This window comes from Protopterus annectens, chromosome 11.part0, assembly GCF_019279795.1.
Source record: "Protopterus annectens isolate FY-2018-M chromosome 11.part0, PAN1.0, whole genome shotgun sequence".
In the NCBI taxonomy this organism is placed as follows: domain Eukaryota; kingdom Metazoa; phylum Chordata; order Ceratodontiformes; family Protopteridae; genus Protopterus; species Protopterus annectens.
Window position 1 is genome coordinate 193,128,380 of NC_056745.1, and position 14,664 is coordinate 193,143,043.

A 14,664-nucleotide genomic window follows, 5' to 3' on the forward strand; every position below is an offset into this window, starting at 1 on the left:
TACATGTGCAAAGTGTGTTGGTATGCAGTGTTTGCCTTCATATGTTTTTACTCCACTGGTTGGTTTGTAAAAAAAAACCTTTTGCAGTGTCCCTGGATTTGTCTTTGTACATACAAACCACATTGCTATATTTTCCCCTTCCTTTTTCTTGTGTCCAGAAGTCACTTATAACAAAGTAAATTTGTTATTGATTTTTTTTTTTAATAAAGGACATCAAGGTTAACTTACCTTAAATCAGATAATGGATGCCACTGCAAAGAATCACAGTTGAAATATTTGTGCATGGACAAAATCCCCTACTAAATCTATTTGCCAGCCTCCAGTTCAATTGGTGCTATGACTTTAATATACTGGTGTGTTTGCTCATGCCTTCCAAATATCTCCACCATTACATACCAGTTTTGCAGTATAGTAACCACCCAACATGCCCATACACCTTTAGCCATCAATATGCAGCTACTCCCGTTCATGTGAGTATGTGAATTCATTTTCAGACTTAAGGTGTGGAAGCTGCACTGAATAATTCTAGGTACTTGTTCAGGTTTCACATGGTGCTTGCTTAGAGCTACTCTCATGTCAAGCCACTATGAATATGTTGCACTGCCACCTCTGATACCAGGGTAATGTTTTAATCTTTCTGTTCCCGCACTGCACACTAGCAGTCTCTGGTGCAAATACAACAGAGAAGTATGCAAGCGATACACCACCTAAGCATCATTTGCCGTGCAGAATGTAGAAGTATGCATACCAAATTTCTGTGTTTCCAAACATCGGTGTTACTACACTACTATTGAATAAAATGAACAGCACTCAGGCTGGGGGAAGGACAAGGGAGCCATGGCATCACAGAATGGGTGGGTCTTATTATTTTAGTTAGAATCAGATGATGGCTGTGGTGATGCTACTTTGGGGGAGGGAACTGATTAAAAAAAAAAAAAAAAAAAGTACCTGCACTGCCTGGAGTCGATGATGTCAGTAATTGGGCGACTCCAGCAAGCTTTATTCAAACGTGAGAGAATAATTTTGTAAGTGAAACCATCACAGTATGAGAAGGTAGGCTTCTGTTACAGAAGTAAGGGGAATTATAAAAATTTTAAATGCTTTATTGCTGTTGCTTTACAGAGGACAATGTAAATAGGGAGGAAAAGGGCCGTGAAGTTGAGGAATACATTAGAGAAACCTGTTGTACTCCTACTGTTTTTTTTTATTTCCAGGAAGTGATGCAATAGTGACACTTTTTAAATGTTGAATTCTGTTGGAGATTAGGTAGTTCTGGAGGGAGGTTTTCTTGTTTAAATAAGAGGAGTTTTATGGAATGTCCATGTTTCTGAAGAAATTCCAAGTTGATAAATAAAAGAGAACGAAAGCATTCATTTTTGTAGTCCTTCTTCCTTTCCAAGTACCTTTGGCAGTTTGTCGACCAAGTTTATTATATTATATTTGCAGATGACCAAGTTTATTATATTATATTTGCAGATGACCAAGTTTATTATATTATATTTGCAGATGGAAAAACAATCAGAAATAAATTGCAGCATCCCTGTGGACCAAAAGCTTTATAAGACAGAGTGCTAAGCATCACTAGGAAGTTTCTATCAAGAAATCCATATCAGGGTATTTCTCTGAGAATCTTCTTTCAAAAATAAGAAGTAAAATGATGCTACATGTCATCAGAAGACTGCACTGCTACATCCCTCATCATTTTAGCTTGTTACTATAAGGAAGAAAGTCCCATTTGATTCTCAGCTGGAGCACCTTCTGTGTGGAGTCTGTATGTCCTCCCCGCGGTCGAGTGGCGTTCGAAAGACATGTGTGAATGGGCGTGCCTTTGTTGAAGGTTGGGCATTGGGCTGGCACCTCGGCACCATAAAAACGACTGCCAATCATTAGCGGACCGGAGTTCCACTGTGGCGACCCCTAACCGGGAAAAGCCGAAAGAAAAGAAAAACAACAACTATGGAAGAAAGTATTTTACACTTTGAGAAGTCATCTGCAAAAGAAGATATTTGAACTAGTAGGTTCTTTTGCAATCCTGCTTTTTTTTTTTCCAGGTTAGCTAATGCAATCTGCTTGACTCAAAACTTAGTATACTACAATTTATGGTTGGATTCTTTGTCCTAACAGTAGGTTCCTGTAGCCCATGCATTTTGTTGTTTTCTTAGATAAAGTCACACATCATCTAGACCTGGAGTTCCATCTGAAATGTAGATTTAGGGTAGAAGTCCTCCATTCTGTCAAGCATGTCCATCAGTTAGAGATTGTTAAAGTTTCTCCCAGTTCTGCATATCATTAGGTTTAGGTTGGTGACATTAATTTACCTAGAAAAGTTCTGGAAAAAGAGCTATTTCTTTAGAATTAGAACAAGGTAGCCCACATGAACAAGTGACTTCAGATAAATCATCAGTAATTTGTTGCTGTGGTTCTTGAAAGGAGTCTTGAATGATACAAGTATCTTCCTGTACAGGCATAATAGGAAACATCAGACTAACACTGATGGGATTTCTCCAAGGATGGATATACTAATAGCACAAACAACACAACCAAAATCAGGTCAAGAGAACGAACAACCACTGTTTATTCACAAAACATTAAAGATGTTGTTTAAAACATTATTTACGGATGGTACAAGCCAAGAGAACATCTTATGCTTACTCCATTGACCCTGCTTTTCCTCCGGTTATATATTTCTTTCTTTCTTTCTTGGGTGTTTACTTCTCAGGTACATTGTTTTGAATTCATTCTGCTTTGTTTTTAACTTGCCCTGTTTAAACCATTTAACTGTTTTAAAACATCTCCTTTAATCTTTTGTATGCATTCATTGTATTTCAATGCCACTGGTAACATTTTGCATTCCTTCACTGTTAACAAAGATATAAAAGGAAATGGCTACAGTATTAATGCCTGAGAAAATGGGATATGAGAGTCGGTAATATAAGTTTAATTGTATTTAATTACATACCTTTCAACTTCTAAGTGCAAGAAATCTGAACAAAGCTGAAAATAATGGTAGAACAAAAGTCCCAGAATCTGGGACAAATTTGAAATATTATTCTTATAAACTAAGAGAGTTGCTAGAACAATAGGTTTGATATTAGCCTGCATTTTTCTGAGGGATATGAAGTCTGAAACACAAATGTTTATCATTAGTTAGTGACTGCACTCCTCAAATGTTTGCCAGAAAAGCATGAATTTTATAAGGAACAAATAAAAAATGACAGGCAAAACTCTGGGCATGCTGTGAAAATCTGGACAGTTGAAAGGTGTGTTTAGGTATAACATTTCTGGTTTTATTGCTGCTTTCATCTTAAACATCATGTATCAGTTTGCTATATTGCAAAGACTCTTGTCCAATCATCCAATTATCTTGCTAGAAGAACTTGAGAAGAAATTCCATGAAAATATTTTTGTTTTCATCCTATTTTTTTCTTTATATATATATATAGAGAGAGAGAGAGAGAGAGAGAGATGCATGTTGGACATCTAGTTAGTGTCCACACAGGATATAGAACACTATGTGACTGTATTATTTAGTAAATTATGTCCTTGTAGATGGGATAGTTTAGGTAGAAATTTCTTTACATATAATCATTTTTACATGCTTTACTTTATTCTTTTATATTTAGAAAGGACCATCATACAGCCTTTCTTCATCAAAGCAAGGAAGCTAAATCTCAGCAGGATGAGTCCCACTGGGTCCAGTTTATGATGAACTCAGTGGTTCCTGACAGGCCTTCATATTTAATTGGATTCTTCCATTTATAATACCAGTATATACATAATTTGGAATCATTTTACCATTGTTTATTAACTGGACTCTCACATTTATAATGTCACCGTAGTATATAGAATGCCGTGATTACACTTCAAAATCAGAAAAATGTAAATACACTTCTGTAGTGTGAGACATGGGCATAACAGTGCTTTTTACTATCAAGGTGAATTTATTGCCATCTATGAGTTGAACACAGAATAAAATGGTTATGATCAGAAACCTGATCATAACCTTGGATAATCTACATCATTTAGAATCCTTCTACCATTGTTTATTAATTTAATTCTCTCTCTCTCTCTCTCTGTACGCATATATATATATATATATATATATGTATATATATATATATATATATATATATATATATATATATATATATATATATGGTTCCCTATCAGAAGCCTGAAACACTATAAGCCTGAAAATCAAAATCCTGAAACCAAAAGCCTGAAAATTCAAAATCCCAAAAACCCAAAATCCTGAAACTCAAAATCCTGAAAACACAAATAATGCTAATATGTCACTATAAAGACACTAAAATCTACCAACTGACCCTGACCCTAACCCTAACCCTAAGGTCCGTCACTATCGCACACTCACCTGACCCGCGCCCTAACCCTAACTCACTTAAACCGCCCCTAACCCCAATATTTGTCACTATTGCATACATGCCTAACCTGCGCCTAACCCTAACTCACTTAAACCGCCCCTAACCCTAACATAAAACCAACCACACACTTACCTGAACCCAACGCATGACCTAACACCACAGGGCTAACAATAGCAAAGCCACAATGACGTCAGTATGTCCATTTTGTGTTTTCAGGATTTTGAGTTTCAGGATTTTGGGTTTTCAGGATTTTGAATTTTCAGGCTTTTGGTTTCAGGATTTTGATTTTCAGGCTTATAGTGTTTCAGGCTTCTGATAGGGAACCATATATATATATATATATATATATATATATATATATATATATATATATACATATATATATATACACACACACACACACACACACACACACACACACACACACACTCACACATACATTTCATAATTGATAAATGATATGTAATTTACATTAAAAATAAAGCAAGTATTTCAGTAACAGGTACCAATGGTCCAATCCATATTTATCCCTTACTACACACTATTTCTTCCTATTGGATTCAGCAGACAGCTACAGATAACCTGAAATGTATAATGTAGGCATTATTCTTTACAACTGCATGCAATGGAGAAGGACAGGTATGCTGTAGAATGGTATGCCTAAGATGTACATGAAGCAAAGAATATGATGCACAATAAAGTAAAACCATATATTTAGTTTTACCCCATTGCAAAGCCATAGTACTCTGTATACAGATAATACATGTTAATGACTTACCCCAGGATTATACACCAAAAGGGTTAGGTCCCAGCTACACAAGTTCCATGACTATAATCATTTACTCATTACAGATGTACCACCTCTGACCACACCAGCCTCCCTTCCCTGCTGGTGTACGACTCAATATAGAGAGGTGAGTGGCATGTTAGTGTTGAATGCAAAACTCTTTGCACAGTAAGAAAATACATACCAGCAAGAGAGTTTACTGTGATGCAAACAACCCTATTGCTATAATCACGCTTTTCTGCCCCAACATAGTAATGTTGGAGAGCTGCTACCATTGGGAGCTGCAATAGCAACTAATAACCCTTAGTGTAATAATATGGTAATGACCTAACTCCACCATATTTCCTAATATACATCAATTCAATATGAATCACTAGTTGGGTATGACTGTGGAGCACAGTGAAACAGGGGGCTAGTAATTAATGTGGTATACTATTCCTTACCAAATAGATGCTCTTGGCTGTGTTGTGTAACTAGCATGCTGCCCAGTACTTTCTATCCGTCATCTGGAATATTTGTTGACAAAGTACACCAGTGTGTACTATACACACCTATATACCACTCACAGAAGCCGATAACCTTCTGTACACCATGTTTCATTATTATGATCCACGTCTATGAATCATGGTGATGGACAGATGGCTACTCAATGTGGTGCACAAAATGCATTTATGCAACTGAGTACTATGTTTATGAATACCACAGAGAGTTTCTAGTGTACAGCTCATATATCTCACAATTGTGTATAAAAAAATATACTACAGACTTCCTTACTAATATCACAATTTCCTTTTTATGTTGCCTATGATTATTTGATCACTGTCTTCTCTTTTTCTGTTCTAGCTACATTTGCTGGTTTTCTAACTTTGATTAACCATAAAAAATTCATAAAAAGTTCATATATGATATGGCCTACTTTAATTGTTGGATTTTTGTAGATACCTTTATTTTAATTACATCATTCATCTCAAAAAATGTTCTTAGTTCTGATATCTTGTTTATGTTTCATATGTGATATTATTCATAGGTTCATAGGTAGGTACTAGGCTATCGGCCCTGGATCCTATACAAGCCCAGCCAAAAAGGTACCCTAGCTTTTGCCACCCAAGAAAATTATTTTCCTGTGCCACTGTCGAGCAGAGCCACAGAAGTGATCCCCGGGGTGAATTTCCTATTTCTCATCCAAGCATCAAGATTTTTCTTGAAGAGTGCTAATGAGGAGCTTTGTTTGACATAGATAGGTAGTTTATTCCAGAGTATGGGAAGTCTCTGGGACAGGAATCTATCCCTCCGGCATGTTCTGTTTATTGTGGTGACAAGGTTTAGGTCCCTAGAGTGTGTAGCTCGGAGGGATTGGGATTTCTTTAAGTGGAGCATGTCCAACAGCTCTGGGTTTGACATAGCTTTGTATGTTAGGCAGAGATCAACTCTGAGTAGGCAATATACGACGGAGTAAAGCTAGAGTTTTTTGAGATGGTCTGCATAGGGCAACTGTTTGAGACCGGTAATCCTCTTTGTGAGGTATTTCTGTGGCCTTTCCAGTTGTTGTACATGTCTTGTGAGGTACATACCAAAAGGGGCGTTGTACTCTATAATGGGTCTAATGAGTGATGAGTAGAGGGGAACAATGACCTCTTTTTTTCTGGATGAGAAACTTTTTGTGATGAGGTGTGCCGCGTAGAAGGATTTCCTGACTACTGTGGCGATGTGATTATCAAAAGAGAGACTACTGTCTACCTGTGTCCCAAGGTCTCTTATCAGATTTTTATGAATTTTTTATGGTTAATCAAAGTTAGAAAACCAGCAAATGTAGCTAAAACAGAAGATAGTGATCAAATTATCATAGTAATCATTTATATGTAATCAGTGCCTTATATGTCATAAGTTCTTTATTCAGGTTAATAATCCTTCTATCATTGACTTGCTTTCTAATAAATGAATCCTGTGCCTCTGTGAGCAATGAATAGATCAATGACCACCTAGGAAATATTATCAAGACTTATTTCATTACCTAAAAGAGCATACACATAACGCAACATTTTTAATATCTTTATATCTCTCATAGAAAAACTACTCTTTCATTATCAAATATTTTCTGTGTATACTTTTTTTCCATAAAAAGGCCACCTGCCTTACCATTCCTTCTTTGCCGTAACCCTTCTTTCAAAAGAATATTTACCTTCCAGGTATTTCTCCTTTCTCTAATACTGTATCTGAACATTTTAATGAAGTACACAGTAATATAGTTCAGAATTTGCATTGCTGTATTACATTTGCATGAAAACATTTAGTTAGATGGGCCGCGAGGCACAATAGGATCCCAGGAGGTTACTAGGCAAATGGCCCTGAGGCCCTTATAAGCCTAGTCAAGAGTTTAGCCCATGTTTAGACAAGTCAGCACCCAGAGCCCCTGTCCAGCAGGGACATAGGTGGAATCACAGGAGTGTATTTTCTATTTCCCATCCAGCTATCTGGGTTGCGCTTAAAAAAGGATAATGAAGTACTCTGCTTGATGTGGAGAGGGAGTGTATTCCACAGATGGAGGAGTCTCTGGGACACAAATCTGTCCACAGACGGAGGAGTCTCTGGGACACAAATCTGTCCCTCCAACAAGTCCTATTGATATCACAGACCAGGTTGAGGTCGCTAGTATGGGTTGCTCGAATGGAGCTTGACTTGCGGATAAGCAGCAGCCCCATCAAGGCGGGGTCTGAGATTGCTTTGTATGCCAGACAGAGGTTGCCTCTGAGGAGTCTGTATGAAACTGAGTAGAGTGACAAGGCTTTTAGACTATCTGTGTAGGGTAGGTGTTTGAGGCCCTGGATTCTCCTGGTGAGGAGCCTCTGTGGTCTCTCCAGCTGCTGCATGTGTTTTGCGAGGTACATGACAAAGGAGGCATTGTACTCAATACCTGGCCTTATAAGGGACGAATACAGTAATCTTATGACCTCTTTGTCCCTGGATAAGATATCCTTACTTATGAGGTGGGTCATGTAGAAAGCTTGCCATACAATGGAAGCAACATGGTGGTCAAAAGTCAGGTTGCTATCAACCTGGGTGCCCAAATCCCTCACTACTGATTGTGTACTTAGGATGTTATTATTAATGTGATGTGTGGGGAGGTCACTCTCTCCAAAGGGGATGATGATGCATTTTTTGGCATTCAGCTTGAGGCCATGTTTTTGACACTAGTCATTTGTTTGGGTGAGACCCTATTGGAGGACATCCACATCACTTGGGGAATTGATGACTGCGCCCAGCTTGCAGTCATCTGCAAACTTGGTCAGCCATAGCCCATTGGGTTTGGCCTGCACCTCAGAGAAGTATATCCTGAATAACAGAGGCCACAAGACTGATCCCTGGGGTACGCTGCTCATTTCGGGTCTACTGTTTGAGGTGACTTCCCCTATTTTGATTAGGTGGGTTCTATCATTGAACCAGTTTGCTACCCATTTGGTAACATATGGATTGATGCCTAGTTGAGAGAGTTTATCTACTATGCCCAAGTGGGGAATAGTGTCGAAGGCTTTGGCTAGGTCAAGGTAGTCAGTGTGCACCATCTTCCCCTTATCCATGGCTTTGCCGACTGTCTAAAATAAGTCGACCAGATTTAACAGACATGACCTCCCCTTGATAAAGCCAAACTGTGTGGTGTTGAGTGTCTGGAAGTTGCCAATGTCCCTGTTAATGAGGTCCATGATAATCTGTTCCATGGCCTTACAGATCAGGCTATTTAGGCTGATGAGTCTATAATTTCCTGGATCAGTGGACACTCCACCTTTGTGTAAAGGGATGACAGTGGCTGTCCTCCAGTCAGCTGGAACAAGCCCAGTACTCAGGCTTTGGTTGAATAGGGTGCCTAATGGTGCTGCAAGTTCATGCCTGAGTTCATGTAGGATGCAGCCTGGGATGTTATTGGGTCCCATGGAGGCTGTATTTTTTGCTTTTGTGACCTGTTCCCTAGAGATAAGGGGTGGGGGGCAGGTACTGGGGATGTCCTGATTTACTGATGGAGAGACACAGGCGAGAAGTTTTTGTTGAATCTGTCAGCCAGTAGATTGGCTATATCTACAGCATGTGTGTAGATGGTGTCCTTGACCACCAGTTCTGAACAGATCTGTGTGCTTCCTTTGAGATTGTGAACATATGTGAGGAAGGCCTTATGATTGTCTCAGGTAGATGTGGCCAATTTGTACTCGAAGTTGGCTTTAGAGGACTTCACTAGTACTCTTATTTGCTTGTTCAGGCTAAGGACAGATTGCTTCCAGTTGGGCACTTGCTCCTTCTTGGTCCTGGAGAGCAATTTTTTTCCTTTTGTTATATAGTTTAATTATTGCAGATGTCCACCAGATAGGTTTACACTTCCTTGCAGAGGATGATTTTATCCTGTCAGGTATTCCTGATTCCATGCATCTATATAAATGCTCATATAGTACTTTGTTGTAGATTTGGACATTGGTGCCAGTTCCTGCAGTGGGGGAGGGGCTGTGAAGCTGTTTATACCATCCCTCAGAAGGCTGTAATCAGCTTTGAAGAAGTGTTTTTTTTTGTTTGACCCTAGCTAGAGGGGGGTCAGGGGAGATGGTGACTTTGAAAGTAACCACTTTATGGTCAGATCTTACCTGGGAGGATGATACCGTAGGGGTGCTGCAGTAGTTACTCATTTGGTTAATACCAAGTCTAAGATATTATCACCTATTGTGGGGGTATCAACTAGCTGTTCCAGGGCATTTGCATTGATAAAATCGAGGAATCTCTGGGCATTTGTGTTCTGGCATGAGTAGTTTTTCCAATATATGGTTGGTAATTAAAGTCACCAAGGATCAGGGTAAAGGGTTGAATCTTGATAGATTTGAAGAGGTCCAGATAGGTGGAGTGAGCATCTTGAGTCAAATTTGGGCGTCTGTAGCTCGCTATAATTTGAATAGGGGTCTTATCAATGGTTAACTGCACCTGGAGTGTCTCCTGTGTCATACTATTTGACCAGCCTGGAGGTGTGTGTATTTTTAATATATATTGAAACTCCACTTCCTTTGGCTTTGCTGAACCACATTTTGGGGTCTGAATTTATGATAGGATGAGTAACCAGAGAATGCTGTGGTGTTCTCCATTGCTTTGAACCAGGTTTCTGTGACTGCACAAATGTCAGCATCTTCCAGGGTTAAGAATGTCTGCATTGAGTGCAGTTTCATGTTTAGACTCCTAGTGTTTAGCAGCATGACCTTTAATTTACATTTGATGAAATTTTTATTTTGGTAGCATCGACCTCATGACCTTTCCTAAAAAAGGCACTATGGGGGAGGCAAGGGCCTTTGCTAGAAGCCTGAAGCCCATGGGAGACAGATGCAGGCCATCTCCAGCAAAGCATTGTGGTCTGTCGATCATATATTCCCTGACTGACAGGCACTGGATCCCCCTGGAATGACACCAGAAACTAAGCCAGTTGTTAAAGTAAATAATTTTCTGTTTGTATTGAGGCATCATTCTGGGTGATAGTAGAATGCTGCTTAAAGCTAGGTACATACCTGTCTGGGACACATATTCAGTGAGCACAGTCATGTATCTATAAAAACTGGAAGCAGGATTTATACTGAAATGTAGGACTATGTTACCAGAGGTTTTAATTGTGATGTGCCTTTAAGAGTATTGATTTGTTAGCTGCTGTCACTTAAGCTTCTTATATTTGTTTGAATGATTTGATTGTTCTGTTTCATCCAGGAAGGAACAGTTGTGCCAAGATGTTAGATGTGTTGAGAGTGAATAAATACTTTTACTGCTTTCCTGCTTGTGATGTTATTTCCTGCTTGGTGAACTGCATCTTTTAAGTTTGCCATTGTCGGAGGCATGTTGTTTTACTTATTGGCGTTTTTTTCACCTTTGCTTGCCAATTGGTCTTGAGTCTTGACTTTTGATGCTTTCCCCAGTGAGTTTACTTTATTTTGTATTATGCTGATTGACCTAGAATTCTCAACTATGTAATCCAGAGCTTAAAAAATGTTTTGATCTGCTTGTCCATTGGTAGTATGGTAAATTTGTTCTGATAGTGGCAAGTCTATTTATTTGCAAAAAGAGTTCATGACTCCAGTGTGCTATACTGTGCCATTCCAGACAGGAAATTCAATACGTTATACCTGATTGAAGCATATTACAGCCACATGGGCTATAGGGAAGTTTTAATACTGTTACTGTGTGACATTCTTTATATGCCATTAACAATGATAAACAGCCACTTTTATGTATCCCTCTTCTATAGGTTCACATCCAAATATCAGAGTATTTTCTTAAATTTGCATTAACTAAAATGTGCCTAAAGGGGAAAAATGCAATAACTAACTTTTCAGCTACTGCTGTGCTAGTGTGCATGTTTAGACTCCTATATGAGGTAGTTGCATTGCCACTGTTTGTACACTTGCTTCAGCTACTAGTACAACTCTATGCACTAGAATTTTTCTCACCTGTAACAATTTAATTGACTCCTTGTTTGTTAATTTTGTTGTAGTTTGTTTTTTGCACAGGTCGTAGCTTAAGTGAGGGTCATGTGGACCAACCCACTCACCCAGTCAATAAATACATAGAACTCTGGGTACATGATTGCATAACTAAGAAAATAAACCAGGAAAACAACCCCAAGACAAATACCCTCTAAAGCTGAATAGTATATCTATTTATGTAGAAATGTAGTGTAGTATTTCATAGCCTAGTACCTACCTATGAACCTATCGGCCCAGGTGCCCACGTAAGCCTAGCCAACAAGGTTCCCTGGCTTACGCCACCCAAGAAAGTTATTTTCCTATGCCACTGTCGAGCAGAGGCACAGAAGTGATCCCCAGGGTGTATTTCCTATTTCCCATCCACTCATCAAGATTTTTCTTGAAGAGTGCTAATGAAGAACTTTGCTTGACATAGATGGATAGCCTGTTCCAGAGTATGGGAAGTCTCTGGGACAGGAATCTATCCCTCCAGCATGTCCTGTTTATTGTGGTGGCAAGGTTTAGGTCCCTAGAGTGTGTAGCTCAGAGGGATTTGGATTTCTTTAGGTGTAGCATGTCCAACAGCTCTGGGTTTGACATAGCTTTATATGTTAGGCAGAGATCACCTCGGAGTAGGCAATATGCTACGGAGTAAAGCTGGAGTTTTTTGAGGCGGTCAGTGTAGGGCGTTTGTTTGAGGCCAGTAATCCTCTTTGTGAGGTACTTCTGTGGCCTTTCCAGCTGCTGCAGATGCCTTGTGAGGTACATTCCAAAAGGGGCGAGACTACTGTCCATCTGGGTGCCAAGGTCTCTTATCACACATTTGGTATTAAGTAGATTCCTGCCTATGTGGTAGTTCATGGGTACAGAGCTTTTACCAAAGGGGATGACACTGCACTTTTTGGCATTGAGCTTGAGGCCATGGCTCTGACACCAGGCATCTGTCTCAGCGAGGCCCTTCTGTAGGATGTCCACATCATTTGTGGACCTGACTATGGCTCTTAGTTTGCAGTAATCTGCGAACTTCTTTAGCCAGAGGCCTTCTGTGTTAGCCTGTACTTCAGAGAAGTAGATACCAAACAGGAGAGGTCCCAGGACGGAACCCTGTGGTACTCCACTTGTCACTGCTTTGAGGTCATATTTGGAGTCTGCAACTTTTACAGTGTGGGTTCTGTCAGTGAGCCAGTTGGCAACCCATCTTGTGATGTAGGGATTTATACCTAGTTTAGTGAGTTTAGCTATAATTCCAGAATGGGGGATGGTGTTGAAAGCCTTGATGAGGTCAAGATAGACTGTGTGAATCACCTTACCCTCATCTACAGCTTTGGTGACTGCCTCAAAGAAGTCGATCAGGTTCAGGAGGCATGATCTGCCTTTCACAAACCCGAACTGGGTGGGATCTAGAGTTTGGAGGTTACCAATGTCTTTATGAGTTCCACGATGACACGTTCCATGGCCTTGCAGACCAGGCTCATCAGGCTAATAGGTCAATAGTTCCCAGGATCAGTGGTGGCTCCCCCTTTGTGGAGTGGGATAACTGTTGCTGTGCACCATTCAGTGGGCACAAAGCCTGATGAGAGGCTATTATTGCACATGGTGCTTAAGTGGGGAGCCAGTTCATTCTGAAGTTCATGTAAAATGCAGCTTGGGATGTTGTCCGGTCCCGTGGATGCTGTGTTTTTGGCTTTAGAGAGTGCAGCTTTTACCTGCATAGTTGTGATTACAGGGATTCTGCATTCTTCCTGTATAGATATGGGCCCTTTAGGGGTTGAGGGGGGGTAAAGTTAGCACTGAACCTATCTGCCAGGATGTTGGCAATATCAGTTGGTTCTGTAATTTTCATGCCATTGTGCTGTAACTCAGAGCAGATCTGGGTGTTGCCATCGAGATTCTTGACATAGCTATAGAATGTTTTGTGGTTGTCCTTAGAATTAGTGGCAATTTTGTTTTTGTAGCTAGCTTTGGAGGATCTTATAAGGGATCTCAGCTTCTTACTGAGGCTGACCAGGGAGCTCCTCCACTCATGAGATTTTACTCTCTTTTGCAATATTTTCTTCCTTCTGTTCTACAGTTTGTTTATGGCAGGGGCAAACCAGATTGGCTTCCTTTTTTTGGAGGATAGCATCTTGGTTCTGTTTGGGACAGCACGATCCATGCACTAGTGTAAGTGCTTATAGTGTGCATTTGTGTAGGATTCAGCAGTTGTAACTGTATTGTCCATCTGCATGGGTGTCATGAAGTTCACCACTTCTGTTTTAAGAAGCATGAAGTTGGCTTTGGAGAATTTTTTTACCATGGTTTCCTTAATGGGGGGTGGGGGTGGGATGTGGATATCAATGGTGATTAGCTTATGGTCGGATCGGACCAACGAGGAGTTGACTTCAGGTGTGGAACACCGGTCACTCATGTTGGTAATGATTAGGTCTAGGATATTGTTGCCCCTGGTGGGGGTGTGGATAAGTTGATCCAGGGCATTGGAGTTTATGAATTCCAGAAAGCGTTGAGCTAAGGAGTTGGTACATGAGTAGTTTTTCCAGTTAATGGTGGGGTAGTTGAAGCCGCCCATTATTAGGGTGTTTGGTTGAACCCTAATATTTTCCAGTATATCAATAAAAGAGGAGTGGGAATCCTGGGGCATGGTGGGGGATCTGTAGCAATCTACAATTTGGATTGCAGTTTTGCCCAGAGTTAGTTGCACTTGGATAACCTCGGATGCATTATGCTGAGCAACTAGCCTGGAGGTGTGGATATCCTTAATGAATATGGACACACCTCCGCCTTTGGTGTTCCAGTCCAGGTTACATGGCTGAAAAGTATGGTATGAGTTATAGCCTGGTAGTGCAGGGGTGCTCTCTGGAGCCTTGAACCAGGTCTCAGTCACTGCACAGATATCGATGTTCTCCATTTTAAGGAGTGCCTCGAGTGAGTGCATTTTGAGATTTAGACTTCTAGCATTGAGTAGCATTACTACCATTGCCTGTTCCTGTTACGGTGGTGAATTTGTTATTTGAACCTTGCCTAAAAA